Source organism: Periplaneta americana, chromosome 5 (assembly GCF_040183065.1).
Source record: "Periplaneta americana isolate PAMFEO1 chromosome 5, P.americana_PAMFEO1_priV1, whole genome shotgun sequence".
Lineage (NCBI taxonomy): Eukaryota > Metazoa > Arthropoda > Insecta > Blattodea > Blattidae > Periplaneta > Periplaneta americana.
Genome location: NC_091121.1, coordinates 1,013,050 through 1,020,994, shown reverse-complemented (window position 1 = coordinate 1,020,994; position 7,945 = coordinate 1,013,050). Strand labels below are relative to the sequence as shown.

General features: G+C 33.4%; 1 long non-coding RNA gene across 1 annotated transcript; it reads left to right on the top strand.

The window, feature by feature from the left end:
* Positions 1–1,018: 1,018 nt before the first annotated feature.
* On the top strand, positions 1,019–5,747 carry LOC138699405 (uncharacterized). Its single transcript, XR_011331999.1, has 3 exons — positions 1,019–1,397; positions 1,614–1,821; positions 2,046–5,747. It is a non-coding gene; the product is annotated as an uncharacterized lncRNA (long non-coding RNA).
* Positions 5,748–7,945: the final 2,198 nt, after the last annotated feature.

Below are 7,945 nucleotides of genomic sequence, written 5' to 3'. Positions count from 1 at the left end.
TGACTGGTCTAAGTAATATTAAATATGGTGTTTCTTCAGAAAAGCTACCCCACCCAAAGTACTTGTTAAGATATAACACTCGAGAGGACGAGGACGCACTACTGGGAAACTAACCATTTCTCTTCGTCCTGGACCTCTCGCATGTTATATTGGTAATTAGTAACAAGTTTGAGGGAGGGACTACAACAATGCATTAGAATATACAGGTAAGTGTCAAAGGATTTTTGTGCTGAAAGTATTTGTGGCTGTGCACTAAAACCACCTGTTCATCACTATGTAAATATCACAGAAATCAATTAAACAAAATAAAATTATGCCTTCTTTGGTGTAGCTTTTCTGGAGAATTACCTAAATATTAGCCTACTTAAACCTATCGTAGACCCAACCTAACATGTTGATCATTTTCTATTCATATAGCTGTAAATGTTGGTATCATGCATGAATTTTATGATATAACAATTTTTAGAAGTATTATGTTATTGTTTGTTATTACAGCTTGGCTTAACAACAGCCACGAAAGTGATAAATTCACACAAGGGGACCCCACTCGTGACACCAGGAAAACATAGACTACGTAAACATCCAGTGACTGATGCTGATGATTTTACGAAAGATGCAATTGCGAGATTTATTTATGACAAGTTACATAAAGGTAGGGAAGTTACAGGAATTATTGTGTTGATTTATGCAATGTAATTCTGATATTAGTCCTAGGCCTATGTATAAAAATATGGCATAATTTTCATTTACTGTTACAGGGGAAGTACTAACAGCAGCAAAAGTTCTGGAACATATGAATGATGATTATGAAACATATTTATTTAGAGTATCCTTATCATCGGTGAAAAAAATTTTGAAAGAGATGAAATTTCTATGGAGCAAAGGGGATCCTTATACACATGTATGAGAAAGTGATGTTATTCGTTTTTAAGAGAATATATAAGAAATGTGGAGCGTGAGAACCCTAAACCCGTAGTATTCTTGGATGAGACTTGGATTTTTATGAATGGTAAATTTCAATGTATTGTGAGACATTGAGTGATTGAATTTTTTACTAACAAATAGATTAACACTTATGTGGAATATGAAATTGCAATTAATATAGGCTACTAGTAATGAATTCAGGTGGGAACAACATGTTTTGCAATTAATAGTTTCATATTATAACTAGAGGTTAGTTATAAAATTCTTGAACGGTTTTCCTGTCTTTAAAATTTTTGTGTCTCTTAGAGTGTCAATGTGAATTGCTTTTCTCTCTCTGTTTTTTTAAGTAGGATCACCCACTTATTCATGAAATAAACCAGGTGAAGTTTCCAGTGACATGAATGGTGTTATTCATAGACCAACAAATGAGGGTGGAAGATTAGATGCCGGAACGAAAGGTGGATTTATACTCGGTAAGTTATATTGATTTATATTTTACATAAATTTGGCAAGAGTAATTTTTTAAATCAGGGTACAAAAATATAAAAATTGGTGACTAAATAAAAACGTGGGAAAGCCTTTCACCAAAGAGGATCTCATGTCATGTTATGTTATGTTTTATTTTCTTTATTTAAATGCTGTGAATTCATGTGACGTAATTATATGCCCAGGTATAATTTTTATTGCAGGTGCTGATTTAATTTTTTCATGCAATTGAAAGAAAAGTCAGGACTACCATAGTGCTATGAATAGCCCTGTAGTTGAGAAGTGGGTGCAAACACAGTTGTTGACCTGAGAACATTAGGGCAATGCGTTATTGTCATGGATAGTGCTGCATATCATAGCAGACTTGTGAAAAATCAGCCAACAACAAAATGGAGGAAAGAACAACTACTGGTGATTGCAACTGAATATAATAGATTTGTTGTACTAAATGATAAGAGTTGATGGTGTGAAATCACCTTTTGATATTACATTGCAATATTAATTTCCATACTTTACAGTCATTATTATTATTATTATTATTATTATTATTATTATTATTATTATCATTACTACTACTACTACTACTACTACTACTACTACTACTACTACTTATAGATGCTACTTTTTTCTTTCAGGTGAAATTGAATCTACATAAGAATCCTAAAACAACAGAGCCTTGCCAATTACTGTTCTGAAGCGGCCTTGTCTTATGTGTTGTGTCTATATACAATTAATTCTTTCAGTTTTTTTTCCCCTTTAATATAATGAAGTTGTTGTTTGATTGATACCAAGTGTTCAGCAGTTGATGTCATTTGTTATCTTGCACTCCAATATTTAACCAGATGATTGAAAGCTGTGTAAAGTTAAACAGTCAAGACAATGATCCATATCTTCATTGAGATTTCAGAAATGGCATGGGGAGATTCTGAAATATCAGTTCTTTGTAAATATTTGAGACAATCATGGCCTGTGATAAAATGAGTACTGCCACTGTAGATTTTCATAGAAGTTCAGTTATTAAATTAGGTGTATTATTTTTACTATATATTGTACTATATTTTTGTTTCGCTTAATTGATGAATTATATATGCTGTAAATTGAATAGTAGACTGTAGGTCTATAGCTTAACTGATGAATTGTATGTGCTGTAAATTAAATAGTAGGCTGTATACCACAAGTGATGAATTGTTTATGCTTGTAATGTGAAGTAATTTGCATGATATTTATTATCAGTTTCTGTATATTTCAACTGATTGAATTGTTTATACTTTTAAATTGAATTAACTTGCTTGCTATGTATTATATTTTATAGCTTAACTGATGACTAATTGTTTAGGTTTGTCAATTTAATAATCTGAGTGCCATGTACTTCATATTTTTTAGTGGAGCCACCAATGTAGCTTAGTCGGTAGACTCGTTGGCCTGCAAATTCAGAGCTGCACTCGAGGGTAGTTTGGATCCCCCATTTGGTCTGATTAGTTGGTTTCTTCTGAGGATTTTCCTCCATCGTGGAGCAGATGCCGGATGGCCTATTGCAATTTTTTCATTTGCTTTAGAATCATTCCGATTTTTGTTACCACATTGTCATGTTCTGATCTTGTTATTCTTTTAACAGTGTGGTAAGATGCAGGTATAGATAACCTTACAGTAATTTTGCTACCTTTCAGCTACCTCATTACCTCCCACTCCATAAAGTTCATGGATCCACGGAAGTACCAGTCGTCGATGTAATTCGACCATTTTGCTTAAAATATTAAAACACTGTAAAATATTGAGATTTCATGCTGTTACGTCCATTACTGCAGCAAGAACATCTGATTTTGAATCTGATAGTATGACAGCCTTCTCAGATTTATGAAGTCGATACTGGAGATTTTGTAAGCTTAAAAGTGTATCTAAATTTTCACTATCAAAATTAGTCAGTGTTTGAAGTTAGTTAGTTAGTTAGTTAGTTAGTTAGTGGCGTTTAAAAAGGGCGCGTCAGCTACTATGGCTATTTGCGCCCTTATCTAAAAATCTTTCACTAAACACAAACACAATACAATAACCAGAATGTTTAAAAAGCTAAAAAGCGTTGTCACTGTTAAAATGGGGCAAACAAGTGTTTGAATATAATTCCCTGTAAAAGGGAATATACTGGTATTGTACTACAACACCACTACATCTATGGCTTGGTAAACAGGATCCATCTATAAAAAATACTGTATGTAGTCACTCACTGACCAGATCATTTATCGTTTCTAATGATTTTTAAAATGTCTGGAGAAGTATCACATTTCTTAACATCATCTGTTAAAGTTAACTTATATACTATTCATTTTGAAATAACTTGGGATTGTGTTTTATTAGTAAAGTTTCCCTTAATTGAGCAAGTTTGAGTTCTCCAAGTAGAGTCAAAAAGTCTGTTGGGATTTTGGCTCAGTTTATTAATATTTGTGGACTGTGATTTTTTGTTCTAGACAACCATATTATCTGCAAATGATGAGATTATCATAAGATCTATTTCTTTAGTTAGACCATCGACATTAATATTGGAAAATGTATTCCTGAAAACAACAATGTGGGAAGCCCAGATGAATCTGTCTCTATTTACATATTTGTGACAATGAATCAAATAATCAAGTCACTGACCCAGTGTAACACTTTATCATGGACACCCTAAGTTTGCAATTTCTTAAGTGATTTATATCTACAGAGCCATATGATCCTTGAAAATAAATTAAAATTGTTAAGTTGTTTTGTTTTCTGTTTAAAATATCTTTAATATCTTGACTAAAATTTAAAATCTGTCCATTTGTTGAATGCAATTCTCTAAAGTCAACCCAATAAAATGAAAGTTAGTTACTAGATTCCAGGAACCAATTCAATCTATGAAATCATCTCTTCCATAATTTTGGCTATCATACTAGTAAGTAGTATCTGTCGATAACTCGAAAAGATATTAGTTGAATAATTGCTTTTCAAAATTGATGTTATGATAGATTTTCTCCAGACAGATATTGTATTTTAGATGAGATTACAAGATAAAAGTAGTGAGTTTGCTTGTTTGCCAACATGTTTAAGAAAATCAGCATGTGTATTGTCTGGACTTGGAGATGTTTTGGGTCTTATGTTATTAAATTAATAGTAATATTCAGTTCTTGATTAAATATTGTTATATAAAGTAGATAGTAGATTTAATATTTCTTTCAGTTTTTCCTTAATAGTCTGACGTACACAGATAAAACTAACAACCACACCACCAACTAATCTAATAGAAATTAAAATATAATTAAATGTAGAAAAGGTAATTAAAATTATAAATACACGTAATAAACCATAACCCCCTAATTTCAACAATATACTATTTTATTCCCTTTTACAGCTTGTAGATAATTATTAATTATAGTTATTACTTATTAGCATAATATTTATTGAACTTATTGGCTATTTCACTTCGTTTGAAAGATGTTATTGTGTACAAAAAGCATTTTTTGATGATCGTTTCATGCTGTATGTTGTGTATAAATCTATGATTTCTGGCCATCTGTTCTGTGTAATTCATCTTTTGTATAGAATTAATAAAATATTCTTTTGGTAGTAATTATTTTATTAATTGAGTATTTAATTTTCACCAGCTCACATTTCTTGAATCATTTGTTTTTTCTTATTTAAATTTAGGACACAAGAGCCAAAAAGAGACTTCATAGTTATGTATCATACATTTTTTCAATGACAGACGTGGAGTTGCAGAAATAATAAGTGTAAGTGTAGCATTATTAAGCAATTTACAAACAAATGAAATCTTTAAAAAGGTATCTAGAAGTGAAATTACTTATGGCTTTTAAGGACCAAAATTATTTTTGTAAGTTGATTTATTATTATTTCAGTTTTAGCCTAGTTGTATTATCCATTTCCTTACTAATTTCAAAAGATAATCAGAAGTTCATTCGAATTCCAACCAAAAGTCAATTGGTCATTAATTTATCTACCTTTAGGAAGTACAGTATATGTACGCTGGAATCTTTGAAGTGAAGTGACAATAATTTAATTGGTCTTGGAACAGATTTGATTCTTGAATATTATATACTATACTTTGTTGTATATTTACGTCTAGTAACCTATTAATGCTAATACTAATAATAATGTAAAGGAATAAAAGAATAGAACATAGCAATACATTTCTCATTATTATTGAAACTATTTAGAATAACCTTCCAACATTAAGGTAAAGTACGGTGAGTAAAGAAGTCATTCAGTACATAGGATCGTGATTTTACTACATGTGGTGATATCTGGTAACGGTTGGCAACACTGACAAGGCGGAAATATTTGCTGTTTGGGAACTGAACTTACGTGATCCTCACTATAGCACTGGTTGTTGCTGCCGCTCAAAGTTGGTTGACTGCGTCCCTCCACCATGTTCTTTGGCGTCCTATTCTGGTGCAATCACAGAAAGTTAAAAAATGTACTTATTGAAAGTCATTAAATAAGTTGTTACTGTTGTCACGCAGGTTGTATTTTAATATTATTATTATTATTATTATTATTATTATTATTATTATTATTATTATTTTTTTTTTTTTTTTTTTTTTTTTTTTTTTCACTGTTGAAGAATGTTAGATGCTGCAGGTGACGATGAGATTAGGAGCTTTAGTATAAATCCAGGTTCCATCTTGAATTTGGTAAACATGAATATTATTGGAAGAAACTGCGTTCATGTAACTGTCCACTGCACATTAATATTTGTGACTCTGCCGACAGACTTCACACAGCTGGCTTTCACTGTTTAGAGCTGCGATGCCGCGCTGGCCTTTTATACAGGCGCTACTAGTTCGATTCCTTTTCACGTCTGGATGGAATTTGTGGTAGACAAAAGAGACATTGTAAAGGGTTTTCTCGAGGCTATAATTTCATCTATCATCTTTAAGAGACTAATAGTAAAAAAAAAAAGTAGGAATCGCTCTGGGTGGCGCCATCCGTATATTGCTGATCTTTTGTGCCCGAGTTTGCGGGTTCGATCCCGGGCCAGGTCGATAGCATTTAAATGTGTTCAAATGCGACAGGTTCATGTCAGCAAATTTACTGGCATGTAAAAAACACAAAATTCCGGCACACCGGCGATGTTGATATAACCTCGGTAGTTGCAAACGTCGTTAAATTAAACAATTTAAAATTGAAGTAAAACTAGGCTGGGGTGATGTCTTGGGGTAGTACGAGTTTCCGATTTTGACTGATAATTATAATTAGAAACTCTCTGGCTCACCCCGAACAAAGACGATGTTCCGAGAAGAATTAATTATTGTGTATAGAATTTCTGTATGCAGTAGCGAATTTAGTGGCTGTTTTTATTCCAGTTTGTCCAACCAAATGACTGCATGGATAATGTGAGGGAAGAGCATTCTTAAAGAAGGTTCGGACACTATTTATAAACACTCGCGTCCACCGCTGTGGAGTAATGGTTAGCATGCCTGACCCGGACCGGGTTCAAATCCTGGTTGGGACAATTTACTTGGTTCAGGGTTTTTAAGCATTTTTGCTCAACTCATTAAGATATAATGCTGGGTAACTTTAGGCGCTGTGCCGTGGACTCGCTTCGCTGTATCATCGCCATCTCATTCAGACTCTAGATCATACCTGCACAAACAGCGCTCGACGAGCGCGTGCGCTCTTTCGGAGCGGGAGAGCTGTGTTTACCGCTAGCCGAAACGGAGAGGAAGATACGTCAGAATGACATAGACTTGCTGTAGGTAGAGGAGAGGGAAACGACCACTCAGCTATCTAGTGGAGTGCAGTGTGTAGGCCTATTCTCAGTAACTGTTTCACGTTGCTTACCTACTGCTACAGTACACTATGGAGGAATCTAAAAGACGGAACATAACATTTAACATTTAACGATTTACAGCCCGAACTTATTGATCTTCAATGTGACCTAAGGGCTAAATATCGTTTGAATAATACTACTAGCCTGGTTGAGATTTACAAGACTAAACATTAGCAATAATATCCACGACTACACAGGCTGGCTGTGAAAATGATTGCTATGTTTGGCTCAACATTTATATTTGTGAGTAACTGTTTTCTATAATCAACTTTAATAAAGGCAGACATCGAACATCTGTAACTGATGTTTCATTACGATCAGTAGGCTACTGTTCCTTTCAGCTGCCTACAGCATAAAACCCCGTTCTGACGTACTGATAAATAAAAATATATCAAAATGATATTGTACATATAAGTAGCTATAGAATTTCTATTATTTCTGTAAAATAAATATTTCTTTATTAATTAGTATAGATTTGCAAACACTGAACAGGAATTCACTTCATAAACACTCGTAATAGTACTTCCTTTTGTGTACATTTCGTACGAGATCGCCCCTTCTTCCAGTCCACCCTTATACAGAGCGCAGCTAATATCTGCATTCCGCTCTTGAGCTGTGAGCCGGCTCGGAGAGCGCAAACCTTGTGCAGGCCTGCTCTAGATAATCACAGCAATTGTTAAAGCGTCGTAAAATAACCAATTAAAGAATTAACACTCGTTTTTTTAGAGAAGT